The sequence below is a fragment of the Castor canadensis genome, chromosome 4 (assembly GCF_047511655.1).
Source record: "Castor canadensis chromosome 4, mCasCan1.hap1v2, whole genome shotgun sequence".
Lineage (NCBI taxonomy): Eukaryota > Metazoa > Chordata > Mammalia > Rodentia > Castoridae > Castor > Castor canadensis.
In genome coordinates, this window is record NC_133389.1 from 25660642 (window position 1) to 25677174 (window position 16533).

The 16533-nt window shown below is 39.6% G+C and overlaps 1 protein-coding gene across 3 annotated transcripts in view; it reads right to left on the bottom strand.

Moving 5' to 3' along the window:
• The window catches only part of Smad4 (SMAD family member 4), a 47151-nt gene extending 32367 nt beyond the window's left edge, over nucleotides 1-14784 (bottom strand). For all 3 annotated transcript variants that reach the window (XR_012447028.1, XM_074069814.1, XM_074069812.1), the window contains exon 1: nucleotides 14645-14784. The gene's annotated coding sequence lies outside the window, so the exon portion shown is untranslated. The remainder of the gene's footprint in view (nucleotides 1-14644) is intronic.
• Nucleotides 14785-16533: the final 1749 nt, after the last annotated feature.

Sequence of the window (16533 nt, forward strand, 5' to 3'; positions counted from 1 at the left end):
GTTTTTTACTATAGGTGTGTTAACTATCAGTGATTTATTAGAATCAATCACTGATAGAATTAATTATCAATTATTTGATAATTAGAATGAATTAGAATTAATACTAGAATTAGTATCAATTATTTGGTGTTTAACACTTGCTTTCCTTATCTCTTAAACAAATGCCTGTCTCCTCAATTTATTAAAACCTCAAAAAGAGAAGCAACTTTTTCATGTCTTGAAATACTTATCACTTCCCCATACTCGATAAATACATGTTAAAGGTACACTTTCTAGATAATTAAGGATTCCTTGGTTGGGGGGAGGACGTTGGAGTCAGAGATCTGGTAGGATCCTAGTTTTCACACTAAGCAGTGGGACAAATAGTTACTTAAACTCTCTGAATCTGAAGTAAAAGGAGAGTTCAAAGGAGAAAATTTGTATAAAGTATACAACACATAGTATTCAGTAGAAAGTATCTATTGTTTGAATATTAAAATGTTTTATTTTAATTGGTTTAAATGGTATTATCCTAAAATACATTATATACTTCCCTCTGTTTTCTTTTACTAAAATTTGTCAAAGAAAATGTGGGAAGGCAGTGACAGAAGTAAGCCACTGATGGACTCACAACTCAAGGCACACAGGAGGCAGGCAAACTTTATAAATGAGTAAGATGTGCCAGGTGTAAAGAAAAGTGGTGAGAAATACAAGTATATGCCCATCTCAAGTGGACAGCCACTACTGACTTCCAAAAGTGGCATTTGAGAATGCTAGCCCACTGGTGCTAGATCATCAACTTAAAAGAGAAACTAAAAAATGCCCAGGGGTATATGAAATCTCACTTTTAAGTACTGGTGATTTACTCAAGGAGAAAATGATGAAGGAAGAGGAAGCAAAAGAAATCTGTGCATGCCAAACAAAACATTTTTAATCAGCATAAGTCTAGATTACATACAGCCGCAAGACTATAATCCTAGCTACTCGAAAGGCTAGAGCAAGAGGACCCCCAAATTCAAGGCCAGACTGGGCAATTTAGCAAGAATCTGTTTCCCCTTCCCCTTCCTTCCCTTTCTCTCTTTCTTCTCTCTCTTACACACACACACACACACACACACACACACACACGTTTTAAGAGTGGGATGCAGTTCATGTAGAGCACTTATCTAGTATGCTGGAAGTCCAGTACCCCCCCCCCCAAAAAAATATATCTTTAAATCTCACTCAAGAAAATCAGTTTGGTAACTTTCAATGTCAAATTCACAATAATTTTAATTTCTAGACTGCAAACTCTAGTAGGTAGACAAGGCCTATACTTGTCTTCACCATTGAGGGCCCAATTCCTAGGACAGTGAGTCTTCCATGTCGTCCATGAGTGCATTTCTGTAGGTACTTTCAGATGTTTGTTCATGCTATTTCTTTTGCCTAAAATATTCAGCTCCCTTTTTATCCACTTAGTAAAATCCTAGTCATTCTTCCAAGTACAGCTTAAATGTTTTAATTTCTCCCCTAACATGTTGTTTCCTCTTCTCTCAATCCCAGAGAATTACTTCCTCAGTGTGTTTATTCATTGTGCTCCTTGTTGTTTCTTGACCCCTCCTTCCTCGAACTCAAGACACATCCCCACTATAGGTTAGTACATTACATTATAGTTATTTGACTATATACTTGTCTCACAGATCTAGGCATTCAAAAACAGCAACACCTCTTGTCTTAGAAATTCCTTCCCAGCACCATGCAGAGCTTCTGATGTGTATGAGACAACTGCTGGCTGACCGACTGTATCACTCTTTTTTTTTTTTTCTTTTACGATACTGGGGCATGAACTCAGGGCCTTCACCTTGAGCCATTCCACCAGCCCTATTTTTTGTGAAGGGTATTTTGAGATAGGATATTGTGAACTATCTGCCTGGGCTGGCTTCGAACTGCAATCCTCCTGATCTCTGGCTCCTGAGTAGCTAGGATTACAGGCGTGAGCCACGGGCACCTGGTGACTATATCATTTTTATTCTGTGGGATTTTCTTACAATAAATTTAATAAGAATATAAATACTTTTGTTGGACTCATTTTATGGAATTGTATTCCAAAAGATTTGTACCATTTTATAATGTAATTAAAATATTTGAGTGTTAACTATTTTTCTACAACCTCACCATCAAATGTCATCATTTCTAAAACTTATGCTATTTGGGGACCTAATGATATTGAAAAGGTTACATTAATTGCACATTTCTCTGAATGCAAATGATAATGACTTTGCTTTCTTAAGAACAGCTTTCTCTCAATGCCTTTCTTATTTTCCTATGACCACAAGTGCCTGAAACATAATTTAAAAGCTCCTTATATTAATACCAGCAGGGATATACAAATGTATTCCTATATTCCTGTAATTGCTCTGAATTATGGAAATATGGCAGGTAGATATGGGCATGATGTTGGTATAAATATGTTCCAATTAAAGTTCTAACAGCATAAATGGCCACATTAACATTTCTCTCAATTGTCTCATCTATAAAATGGGGATAATACCTGCCCTGTCAACTTTACAGACTTACTGTAGTAATCAAATACACAACAGCGTACATAAAAGCAATTTGCGAGCCTTAAATTGATTAATTCAACATTGTTATCAGTTAAAGCTCTACAGAGGCTGGGAATGGTGGGTCACATCTGTAATCCTAACAATTTGGGAGGCTGAGATTGGGAGGTTTGTTTTGAGGAGAGCCCAGGCAAATAGTTCATAAGACCCCATCTCCAAAATAACCACAACAAAATGGACTAGAAGTGTGGTGCAAGCAGTAGATCATCTGCTTTGTAAGCATGAGGCCCTGAATTCAACTCCTTAGTACCATAAAAAAAAAAAAAAAACCACTATAGACACAAAAACAAGTAGGCATAAAATCAGAAAGTGGTACTCAATTCTATCAGACAAACTTTCCATTTTTTAACATGTAATTTAACAAAGTCCTAACTGTAAGATAAAGTGGTAGAGGGAAGTCATTCCCCAGTACAAAAAAACAAAACAAAACAAAGTTAAGATGTTCACACATGAATGTAGAATCATAAATGAGTTACAAATTCTGACCTTCTAAGACAAGTGTGTTACTTGGCAACTCAAATAGCATGTTGACAATATGGTTTCCCAAATAGTGAGTTCTTGATAAAGCTCCAAACAAAACAGCTTTGATTAAGAAACTGAGAGAAATTTAATTCCTAGAAAACTGCATTTATATTAAAATGGAAATAGGTTCTAATTATACCTTTTTCTCACACATGAATGTCTGGGGCATTTTAAAGTCTTGTGGGATAGCTAATTCTTCACTGTCTCTCTCAGGATAACTGATTCTTCACTGTCTCTCTCTTAGGGATGGTCCTCACATCCCTCAGTCTCCTCTCTCAAATTTCCACAACACCGCTTAAAAAGCAGTTCTCACTCCATTAAGAATTACTGATCCTGGCTAGATGTAATGGTGTACACCATCAACTATGAAGCTAAAGTGGGAGGATCGCCTGGGCAACATAGCAAGACCCCCAGCTCAAAAAATTAAAAAAAAAAAAAAACTCCAAAAGACTACTTATCCAGGAGCTGTGAATAACCCAGCTGTAAACATAACATGTGTGAAGAACTGGGGTCAATCCCTAGCACCAAAAAGAGAAAGAAAAAATACAAATCTAAAAAATTCAAACATATCATATTAAGTAATACTGTAACTAATAAATGCTTTAAAAGGTAGGTTATGAATGTGATTTGGGACAAATGAGGGAGCACAGAAAGTTCATAGCTATGCTAAGCTTTGGCATAATGTATTAGTTGGGACAGAATAGGCTATGTGGGAGTTACAAACAACCCCAAAATATAACAGTTTAAAACAAAGGTTTATTTTCCACTTAAGCTATCTGTTCAACACAGGTCAACTGGTGACAATGTTCACTGCCATCTTTTAGTGATTAGGTTGATGGAAGCTGTATCTCTATGTCATTAAATAGCAGGAGAAAGGATAAGACAACTCAGGCACTGTCTTTTACTTATGCTCGTATTTAACTGGTTAGAGTCATGTGGCCATACTGATAATTCTCAACCAGAAGCAACTTACTCCCTCAGGGAACATTTGGCAATGTCTCGCTATTTTTGATGTTCGCAAGTGAAAGCAGGAAGTAAAAGACAGAGTACTACTGGGCATCTGGTAAAGGCCAAGGCCACTAGTAAATATTCTACAATACACAGAACGGTCCTCAAAGCAAACAAATTGGTCAGCCCCAGTATCAGTAGTGCCAAAACTGAGAAACGAGCTGATTTCAAGGGAAGGGATGATCAGAAGAAAAAGAAGTGCCAAAGGAAAACCATCAGAATATTGATGGAATAGTACTAGTGACTACCACATGTGAGTAAGAATTTGCCAGGAAAAATCACAGGGAAAAGCACAGAGGAGTAAGAGTCAAACATTTTGTCTAGAATGGGCTTATGTTAGGAAAGAGGAGGAATAACCGCATTAGATTTGTAGTAGGAAAAAATACTTCAGTGAGAACATGGAAAATAGCTTTGAGAAAAAAAATTTTTTAAAAGACAACAATGATAAGAAGAATAATAAAGGCCTCAATTAGGGACCTGGGCAGCACAAACAAAGTGAGGAGTCAATGAGATACAATGAGGAAGAACAGACTGAATATAAGTGGTGAAAACAAGGGGACAATCAAAGAAGGACAATTTTTTTTTTTTTTTTTTTTTTGGTGGTACTTCAGTTTGAACTCAGGGCCTGTGCTTGTTGGGCAAGCTGTGCCTCCAGCTGCCCCTATCATACTTTTTTTTTTTTTTTTTTTTTTGGCGGTACTGGTGTTTGAACTCAGGGACTCAATGCTTTCAAAGCAGGAGCTCTACCACTTGAGCCACTCCACCAGCCAGAAGGACGTATTTTCTAAGCAGGTTACCTGAATGATGAAGAAAAAATAGAAGTTCTTAAAAGGGGATATGTAACAAATTCAGTTTTCTATATGAGTCTGAAGAATGTAGAAATTAGGCCCACTTGAAAGTCACTAACATTTAATACACGTATTAGACAAAAGCCATAGGAAAACAAGTCAGCAACAAAGACAGATTTGTTCTTCTATCTACCTATTGTGTCCTCTTCCACTAGCCTTGCTATGAATCCTAAACTGTCACTTGTTGGCCACAAGTACAACAAATCCATGGACTACAATGCCAGACAATCAAACTTAAAACATTCTCTAAAATTAAGCAGTCTGAGCATGGGTCTGAGAGGCTCTATGTAAATTTGCAAATTTTAGTTAATGACTGTTGGCATTATATCTCAAACGTATTATTTTCTAGAAGTTAAAAGTGTTTTGATAAGTTATGAAGAACCTAGTATGGGAGTATCTGAAAAAATGTGTAAGAGCTTTTAAGGGAAAGAGGGAGCTGAAAATATAATACAGGGGTGAGCATGTTCAAGTTATGCTTCATGCATGTATGGGATTATCACAATGAAACCCCCCATGCATGCTAATTCAAAAATAAAATAAAATAATTTTTAAAGAACTTTTAAGAGGGGGTGAGGGGAACCTGGCCTGGTGAAATATCACTAGCAAGAAATTCTAAACACTGGCTTTACAAGCAGGGAAAAAAAAAAGCTGTTCAACAAGCTTAGTTCAACTACCTACAGCACAAGTTATCGCCTAGATTCTAGACAGGTAGTCGACAGTTTCCCAAGCTGAGGGCTGATGCAGAGCCTCAGAGAGAGCACACAGAACTAATAATGCAATCAAAGCAACGAAAAGAATGTTTTGTGGTAACTTTTAAGGTGTACTACAAGTGACAAATTGAGAGGTGTGCTTTTGCTTACTCAAAAGGATCTAGATTTAAATGTTATTTTATTATATAACTTTAATCTTATTTTAAATGAATACTTACAGATTAATAAATTAGAAGTAGTTAAAATAAGAATCAACAAAGTACTACAGCTTACATCTGATTTGTCTGCCAGCATATACTCCCACTTTTGTAATAACAGTCTGATTTTCCAAAAAGAATCCCTTCATCTGGGCAGGTGAGACAATCCCCAGCCTAACTATTCAGAACCAACCCCTGACCACACTATTGTCTCAGAGATGGGAAAGAACCCAAACCAGGTCAATGACACAGCTCCAGAACTTCTTATGGAGCTATAGAGGGGGGGAAAAAAGAAAAGAAGCCCTCTTTATATAAAGCTGAACTTGAAGCTGGGAGTCATTGGCCTAGAAACTACCTGAGAATTCAACTAACTAAAAGCAAAGCCAAGAGACAGTCTTGACAATACTGGTTGAGACCCTGGATCCAGCAGTCTCAGGCTAGTTCTAATTTCATATCAAGACAATAAACTCCCCTTTTTACTTAAATCTGACTGCTTCATGTTCCCTAATATACAAGAACTGAACGAAATGTAAATTACTGACATTTTCAGAAACAGCATCAATATAATACAAAACAGGAACAATGGAACTCATCAGTAATCTCACTGACAATGCAGAACTAGTTACTTTAAAATAGCAGCTGTCAAACTCTCTGGTCTTAGGATCCCTTTATTTACAATCTTAATTACTGAGGATCCCAATTATCTTTTGTTTATGTGAGTTATAGTGTTTATCACATTACAAACTAAAATGAATACAGTATTACATATTTTATTAATTTGTTTTAAATAAATCCATTTTCATAAAATAAATTTTATGAAAAATCTTTTCCACAACAAAGAGTAATAAGAGTGACACTATTTTATATTTTTGCAAATTTCTTTAAATATCTAGATTTAAATGCTGGAGGTGAGTCAAGTGGCTGAGCCCCTGCCTAGGAAACACAAAGCCCTGAGTTCAAATTCCAGTACCACAAAAAATAAAGTTATTGGACTAGGGGTGTAGCTCAAGTGTACAGTGCCTGCCTAGCAAGACAAGGCTGAGTTTAAATCCCACTACTACAAAAAAAAAAAAAGACAAACAAGTGGATTCTTTTATCAGCTTTGCAATTCAATTTGCTATATTTTGGTTAAAGCACATGAAGAAAATGTGTTAACTGGAAAAGAATAGCATTATCAGATAATAATGGATATTCATTTTTTATTTAATACCAAAATTCAACAACTAGCAATTTTGGCATGGAGTGGGATAGGGGGCACTGTACTAGAGCTTGAACCCAGGGCCTCACACTTGCTAGGTAGGCACTTTACCACTTGAGCCATGGCTCCAGTCCTTTCTGCTTTATTTTTCAAATAGGGTCGGGTCTGACATTTTTGTGTGGGACCTATTAACGCCTGCCACATTGGTTGAGCTGGGGTCTCACTAACTTTTTCCTTGGACTGGCCTCAAACAGTGAGGCCATCTCTACCTGTTTAGTAGCTGGGATTATAGACACAAGCCACTGTGCCAGCTATACAAGTGGCAATTCGTAAAGATTAGCTGTAATATGTGACACTTGAACCTTATCAACAGACACTGGGGCTTGTTGTATGAAAAACTCTTGATCTGTACTGTATTTTGACTAGCTTTCCTACCTATGCATGATTTATTAACATGAATTGGTCATTTGGGAAAATATTGGTTTGATGAGTTACACAGATTTGCCAAATATTGACCCATTTCCCTATAAAACACGTATTTTTAAAATCACATTCCTTAAATAGCCATGAATCTCATTGGAAATGTCTTTTAAGTATTAGCAAACTGGCAAGTTCATATTGACAAATACAAGTTTTAGGAAAATCTAATTTTCAGATTGAAAGATTATAGACTTTATCTTTGGCAATAACAGTTGTTTTCCTTCACTCATTTTCAAGGAAAACCTATCAAATATCTTGGTCTGAAAAACTATGGTGTTATCTATCAGTCATTCTGTTAAGCAAAAATAAAAATAATGCAGCCAAGGCAGGCTCAAGTCTGTAATCCTAGACACTTGGGAGGCAGAGACTGTGCTTCAAGGTCAGTCCAGGCAAAAAGTTCACAGGAATCCATCTGAATCAATGGCTGGGCAAGGTGATGCAAGCCTGTCATCCCCAGCTACCCGGGGAAGCATCAACAGGAGGTCTGCAGTCCAAGCTGGCCTGGGCATAGAAAGCAACGCTATTCCAAGAATAACCAAAGAAAAAAAGGATGGTTGCATTGCTCAAATGGTAGAGTACTTGCTTAGCAAATGCAAAGCCCTGAATTCAAGCCCCAGTACTGCAAAAATTAAAATAAAAAAGTAATGCTCCATTTAAAAAGCAGCTAGTTCACCTTGCAGCTCAGTTGCACAAGTGCTTTTCCTAAAAATGAATGTTGCACTTCAAAGCAGAAATGCTTTATGCATACTTCCTATTTAATCACACTAAATATTAAAGACATTCACTCAAGGGTAGAGATTTTAAAAATTAAAACTTTTTACTGCTTCACCAAGGGCATTCTTAAGTGGAACTGGCATTTTTTCAAATGCTTAACACATGTTTAGATGTGAAGAACACAATAAAGACTCATAATAAGTTTGGTGCAACTGTCTTGATTCATGCTAAGGAACCAGTAATTTACCCTCCAGTGCTCCTTCACCATCAGCACAACTGTGAACATTGGAAAGCCAAATAATGTCCCAGTTGAATTATGAAAATAATTCTGATTTAATAAACCACTTTAATAAAAGGGTCCTTGTCCCCAGAAATCTATGGGCCATATTTTGGGAACTACTGTTTTAAGAAACTAAGTTAAATTTTAAAAGCTGACAACTGAAACATACATTTCATAAAACTTTTAGACTACCAACTTGCATAGCTTATTCTCTGAAAAGAGGCTGTACCAGAATTCCATGCAGCTACTGCTAACAGCAACCAAGGGTAAAGCTCTACCTTTAAAAAAAGCACTGTAAGAACCTGAGTTGTTTTACAAGGCACTGACTTAGTTTACAAACTTCACTTTCCAGAGTCAGCAGAGTTGCTCAAATGGTAGAGCACCTGCCTAAGCAAGCATGAAGCCCTGAGTTCAAATCAAAGTACCTCCAAAAAATTAAAAAATTAAAAAAACAAACTTCACTTTCCAGTTACGAAAAAGAGTGAAACAAATTACAGCATCATAAACATATGCAACTAATTTAAAAGACGAATTAAAAAGAACTTGTATTATTTTTTCTTTATAATTAGTCAACTGCATATTGCAGTATCTATACACATAAAATTCTTCAAATAACTTTAGCAAGGAATATCTATGGCATCGACGTACTAAGTATGTCTTTGTACAATGACCCCTGGCTTAGGCTAGCCTATCAACTGCTACTTGTCATTGTTTCACTACATGATGCAATTGTTACAATGACTGGCCATCTATCTGTATCAAATGCTCTAAAATTCACTAATGAATATCACTGACAAGTAACCTTAATTCAGTTTTACATCTAGAAATACATTTTGAAGCCAGGAGTCATGGCATATGCCTATAATCCCAGCATTCAAGAGACTGAGGTCAGAGGATCTTAATTCTGAGGTCAGCCTGAACTACAGGGCAAGACCAAGATCCCGTCTGTCTGTCTGTCTCTCACACACACACAAACACACACAGACAGAAAAAGACAGAGCTGAAAAAGACCTGAATTGCACACATTCATTAGCACTTAGAAAAATCATATCCTACTACAAAAACAAATATTTAAGTAGTTCTTTTGTTAATCATAAATAAGCTCTACACTCAAAACATGTAAATCGGGTTTAAAACCTATAAGGTACCTATAGTGTACTGAAGACCAAAGGTAAAGTCTGTACTGTAGTTTTAAAAAAGAGAATTAAGAATAAGCATTATTAATAATGAAAACCTTCACAATCAAGAGGGGCTTTCTTTAAAATATAGATTACCATGCCTCTTCCACTCCATTCTCATTCTGAATCAGGGGCGCGTGTGTGTGTATTTAGACAGGATGTCAAAAATATTTTTTAAATAGTTCTTTCTAGAGGCAGAGATGCAACTACTCTATAGACCAGCATTTGAGGGTTCTTCAGGCGATGTAAATGGAAAACTTCAACTGCAGGGACAGGGTGTAACTGCAAGGTGGAGCACCTGTCTGGCCATGTTGGGAGGCCCAGGGTTCAATCCACAGCACAAACAAAAATAAAAGGGCAGGGTGGGGGGAGTAAAAGGAGAAGTGAAGGGCTAGAGATGTGACTCAAGTGGTAGGCCTCTTGCCTAGCTAACACAAGGCTCTGAGTTCAAACCCCAGTAATGCCAAAAAAAGAGAGAAGTGAACATGTTGCGGGATGATCGCTACAGAACTGCCAACTAGTTGGGCTAGTTGAGCAACTTTCTTATAGTGTATAAATTAAGCCTGACAGCAAAAGCTAAATCAATGCAACTTTCCCCTTGGGAGCCAGTGAAGTAACCAGTTAACTGGTAGCTAGAAAATTTTATGATTTCCAGGCAGATTATCCCCCCAAGAAGATCAAACTCCACTGGGAGTTTAAATGCTAATGCTAATTTAGGGCCCTAAATTCATTTTTTTCTTTCTTTTTCTCCTTCCTAAAAGGAGCACAAGTAAGCATTTGAGAGGATAGTATTTTAAAACAAAACCAATTTCCTACTTAAAATAATGATGGTATACCAACTTCTCATCAGGGGAAATACAGCTTCCTCAAACTTGCTACTGGACAGTACAAACGAACTGAAAAATAAGGAAAGAAGTCAGGTGTGGTGGCAACATACATGTAATCCCAGCTGTTCAGTAGGCAGGAAGATCTCAGGTTCAAGGTCAGCCTGGGCAAAGATCCTACATCAAAAACAAAAGGACTGGAGCCCTGGCTGAAGTGGAAGAGCACCTGCCTCGAAAGTGTGAGGTCCTGAGTTCAAACTCCAGTACTACTAGAGCAAAGGACTTTGATGGCTCAATTACTATGGGTCTCTGAACTGGCTGCACCTCAGTCCAACTGAATCAAAATTCTGTGGGTAGGATTCAGGCAGCAGTGTTTTACAAAACACTCCAAAAAAATCTCAATGCACCGCTAAGATTGAAAGCTGCTGCCCTAAACATTGGGATTAAAAAGGCAATGAAAAGGGCTAGGGGTTACAGCTGTGGCAGAGCACTGCCTAGCATTCTGGTAGGGGATGGGGGAGAGACACAACACACACAGAGAATAAAAGGATAATACCCATACAACAACAAGTTTTCCAAGCTGCAAAAAAAAAAAACCTCCCATTTAAAATATAATGAAATATAGTCCTTGTGCTGAAAGCTATTTACAATTATCACTAAATTTAAAATAAGATTTAACAATAGACCTTCCCACTTTACAATCAACTTGATAGCTGCCTGACCTATCAAGACTTAAACTGTAAGAACCTTGTAAAATTATAAGAATCTGACCACACACCAACTTAGTTTCATATATGTAACTGCTACCTAGTTTTCATTCTCTCTCATGTTTAAATAAATTTTCCTGGATGCCAATTACACCATGTAATAGTGTCAAGGTGACACAACCTAAAATATCTTGTTCCTGAGAAACTGGAATTCAGCCAAATTTACCATCATCAAAATTACAAAGAAGAACAAAAAAAAAAAATCCAACAATGTTAAATCTGACTTATCATATGTTCAGGATATTATGATGTACACAGTAGCATACTGAAAGTAGCTCAAATGAATGACAGCTATACATATTTGTCAAGTTCAAACAACTCTTCAACTGTGGAAAAGCCTAAATTTTGATAACTTAAGAAAACTGTCCTAAATGCTTTGTTATGCTGGTCTAACTCCTTTAACTTTCATTTAGCATAGAAAATAATGTAATCAATTAAACCATGTCAGTCAGTTTTATGTTTTAGTTTGGCTTGGTTTTTTGGCAGTATTGGCTTTTGAACTCAGAGCCTCACACTAGGTAAGTGCTCTACCACTTGAGCCAGGCCCAAGTCTGTTTTTCCCACTATATCTAACATTTTAGCCTCAGACTGAGATTCTCCTATCTATGCCTACCAAGTAACTGAGATTATGAGATATGAACCATCCACCACACCTGGCTTGTTTGTTGAGATGAGGATCTCCCTAATTTTCTGCTCAGAGTGGGCTTGAATCTCAATCCTCTCAATCTCTACCTCCAGAGTAGCTAGAATTACAAGGGTGAGCCATGAGACTCAGCCTTTCAGGTTAGTTTTACACGTGATCAAGAATAACCTTGTACTCACAATTCTTCATCACCCTAAGGGGAAAAAAAAACTGTCTAACAACACAATTTCCTAGAAAAGAAAAAAAAAAGAGAAGTACATATACAATGATTAAAAGATGCTTAAAGAACCATTAACTCACCAATCGGAGTGAAAAATGAAGGGAAAAAAAGACATGAACTAGTAGGAGATAAAAACAACTGATGTGAGTTTAAACATCAGAAAATTGTTCTCACCAAAACAGGCAAAAATTTAAAGAAGACTAAGGCTGGTGGAGTGGCTCGAGCAGTAGAGTGCTTGCCTAGCAAGTGTGAGGCCCTGAGTTCTAACTCCAGTGCCGCCAAAAAAAAAAATTTAAAGAAGACTAAACATGCACTTTAAATGTAATGAACCCTGCAGATTCTGTAGTTAACTGTCCTAGTAGAGAAAGGCCCAGCAATTCACAGCTCAATTACAACAGTGTCTAACGATGTTACTACAACTCTGGCTCAATCAGAAAAAGTTTCCAAGTGGAAGAGCTGGAGTGTGACTAGGCTGTTAAATCAGTTTAATGCTTTCTCATTAATTTAGTGGTAAAAGTCTGAAGAGAAATGCTGAAAAAAGAATTCACACACAAATAGAGAATCACCTCAACTAAATGTAGCTTAAGTGAAGCACTGATATTCAAAAGTAAGATTTGCTGCATCCTAGTAAAATTGCTTCAAGCAATTATAAAAGGTGAATGATACATACAAAACTCACTCCAAAGTATTTCAAAGTAACTTGCTCAGCACAAATTTTCATTAATTCTGAAACAGATTTGCAGCTGTTTCCCTTCCACCGCCCCCCCCCACCCCCGCGCTGGTTTTTTTTTTTCCCCCTAAACTCAAATTTTACACTGAAGGTACCTAGCTACACTCCTTCAAAAATTAAAATGCAGTACCTCTTTAAAGCAAACTCACTCAATAATCGGGAAAGAAAAAAAAAAAAATAAGCCACTTCCATTAGAAAATTCACAAAATGCTGTCAATTTTCTCTAGAAAGGCTTTGTTTAACTTACATAAACTCATCATTCATCACCACCTTTGGCCCTAAAGCTACTCCAAATCATCAATTCTTGGTAGGCGTCTCTGCTTCTATTACATCTGCTCTGTAACAAACTCAGTCATGGAAACAAAATCAGGGCAGCATTATTTAAGAAATAGTAAGGAGAAATCATATTTTTAAATGTTAATCGTATCAATCATTTGTACTTTGGAGTATCAGATATTAATCATACCAAAACTTTCCAGTATAGAGAAATTAAGTCCTTAGCAGGAAAAAAGTTCATCTGAAGTATGTTTAGTTTTGGTACCACATGGCATAGGTAATTTATGAAATCTATAAATAAAAATTATTCAAATCTGACTACCTTATGAAATTATGTATTTCTGCATTTTCAATTAAAGACTCCACACGGTTTCTGCCAGCGAAAAGTACTGAATCTATTTCTTTTAAAACACTTGAATCAAGCTGCTACTCAAGACAAAAAGGATGCTAAATCTGGCAAAAGCCAAAGGTTGTTAAAAATTAGCCAGGACGACAAGCTTGCAGAAAGTCTATTCAGAGTGCTTCAAATGATTTCCTCGTTATGTTGTTATAGTTATTATTCCTAGATAGTTCCTAAATAATAATTGCACCTTACGTTACGATCAAAAACTAAATGTACTGGGAAACTAATCTCAAAATAACTGAAGCTAAACGTGTTTTTAAAATAAAAACAAGTATACTGCGGCTTGGAGGGTGGGGAAGACTTTACCGGTCTTCCACATGGCTTTGTAATTAATGTCCGTCTACACCCGCAAAGGCACCTTTCACAAGTGAACTCACATACCCATTCCGATAACCTAGCTTGAGAAACAGTAACAGCAATTTGGGGCATGTGCCGGAGCCAACGCCCTCCACCGATTTCACTCTCCGCGCAAGCCGCCCTGACAATAAGATAAACTACGTCTTTTATTAGCAGACGCGCTTTATTGGGAGAGAGAGGAGGTTCAGTTAGGTGCTAGGTGTGTTTCCTGCAGGCCGCCATCGCCCACAGTAACCCAAAAAGTACACCGATCAGAAAAGAAAGTCAGGAACAAAGAGAAAACAAAAATCTGCTGAAGAACTGACGGCAAAGCATCTACTACTTTCACTGAGACCCAAGGCAACACCCGCGCTCAGCCCGGGCGGGCGCCGGCCAAACTACTGCCGAACAACAAAGAGGAGCGGCGGCCGCGGCCGAGCCCCTCCGAGTTGACTGGGAAGGTCCGGGAAACAGCGAGCGGAGTGGACCGACCCCGACGAAACCAGAGGGTGGGGAAGGGCTCAAGGCCCCGTGGCTCGCTCGCCCCGGTCCGGTCCAGACCGCCCTGCGGAAGACCCCGATTCACCCTGGCTCCGCCGGCCCAGCCGGATCCGCCGCCTCCCGCGCACTCCCTCCGCGGCCGCCGCCGGGAGCCCCCGCCCCGGGGCGGGGAAGCCGCGGGCGGGGCGCGCGGGCCCGGCGGGGGAAGAGGAGGGGACATGGCGCGTTACCTGGGCTCGGGCGCTGGCGAAGGGAGTCGTTCTCCCGCCGCTGCTCGTCCGCGGTTGCTCCGCGCCCCCGTCGCTTCCCTCGGCAACCCCGGGCGCTCCTCGGTCCCCGCACCAAGGCGTCCGGGCCAGGCAGCCCCTCGGCGCCGCTCCGCGCGGGCCGGGCCGCCTCTAGCTCCCGGGCGGCCCCGCGGCGGGGGAGGGGGGAAGCTTCTCTTGCGGGGCGCTCGGTTCCCCTCACCCGCTCCCGCCCCCTGGACGGCCGCGGAGCCGAGGGGCGGGCGGGAAGGGCCTCTCGAGGACAGCAGGCAGATGCGAACGCGGGCTTCGCCACCCGAGCCGCTCCGCTACCGCAGCGGCGACGACGACCAAGGGCCGTGTTGTTGCTGCCAACTTGTCGGGAAGACACTGAGCATGCGCGCGCCGAGACCACATCCGGGTAATTTCAGGGTTTGGCTCTTTTCCCCAGCAGCTCTCCTTTCTCCCGGCTGCTCCCGCCTCCCGCCCCCAGAGACGCGAGGGTCGCACTGCGCAGGCGTCCGCGTACAGCTGGAGTCTGCGAGCAGCTGCGAGGCCTGCTCCGTGGCAGAGCTGCTCTGGGCCAGGGTGTCATCAGAGAAAATGACTTCCCTTTGCAATAGCAGCACAGCAGAGAGAGCTCGGCGTCCAGTACCGAGCGATCCCCCGGGCCTCCTGGGCTTTTCTGTTTTGTTAAGGACCTGCGCGGGCTCAAGAATTAGACTTTTAACAGCCAAGCACTAACTCCGGATGGTTGTAGCGGTTTACTTGGGGAAGAAACTGGCGATGGCTGCACCCTCCTTTCCATCCGACCAGTTCGGAATCACGAACTGCTAAGTGTTTAAACTTTTGCACAGACCAGGCAAGGAATCACACATTTAGGGAGCCTGGCCAGGTGTCACGAAAGGCATCCGGTTCTTGTTGGAAGAGATTTAGGTGAAGTCGCCGAGTTAGAAGCAGCTTTTGAGACCTACCGAACTCCTATTAAGCAATTGAAGTTAGTTGCCTGGACTTGGGGAGGTAGATCAGTGGTAGCTGGCTTGCCTAGCTTGCACGAAGCCCTGGCTGGGTGGTTCCATTCCATCCCAGCACTATCAAAAACTAAAAATTTAAACTAAAAAAAAGTTTAAAGCATAATCTCTGCTTTTGATTTTAAACTATATTTGATAATTTTATAAGACGTATACATTTCTTTTGTAACTTAAGTGTCAGGCTGAAGGTGTAGCTCAATGGTAAAGAAAAACACATACTAATTACATGTGTTTTTTTGTCTGTTTGTTTGTTTTACCAACCAGGAAACACCTCCATCATGGTTCCTGTAAGACTAATTATTAGCTAATTCTAAGCCCTTTCTTAGGTAGTGTTGCCCAGAAATTATACACACTTCCTGTCAGTCACACACACTGCCCCTTGCCATCATAACCGGTCTCTTCATTCTTCTACCAGAAAGCCCCTGAAGCTGTCATCTTCAAAGTGGTGCTCTCATATCCCTGAGGTTTATGACCACATTTAAGGGAATTCATTTCCAGATCATCCACTATCATACGAACTAGCTTCTAAAATTGTTCATCTTGAGAAGGCAGCTGAGGATACAGCGTCTCTGTTCAAAACTGACTTTCCCACATTACAAAGGAAAGTCAAAATTCTCACCCATTTGTAAGGTGACTAAAGATGTAAAATAAAAACACTTCTGGAACAATCCAAAGGGACAATTCAAAATTTGGTATGCTGAAAAGCAAATGACTTTAATGAATGGATGTTAAAAGTTTTTGCAAATCCAATTATTTGAGGTCAATAAAATTGAAGAAAGATCTGTCAGCTGACAGATCATTAAAAATATTTTGGTAGCAGATCAATATTTGATTCTTCAGTAA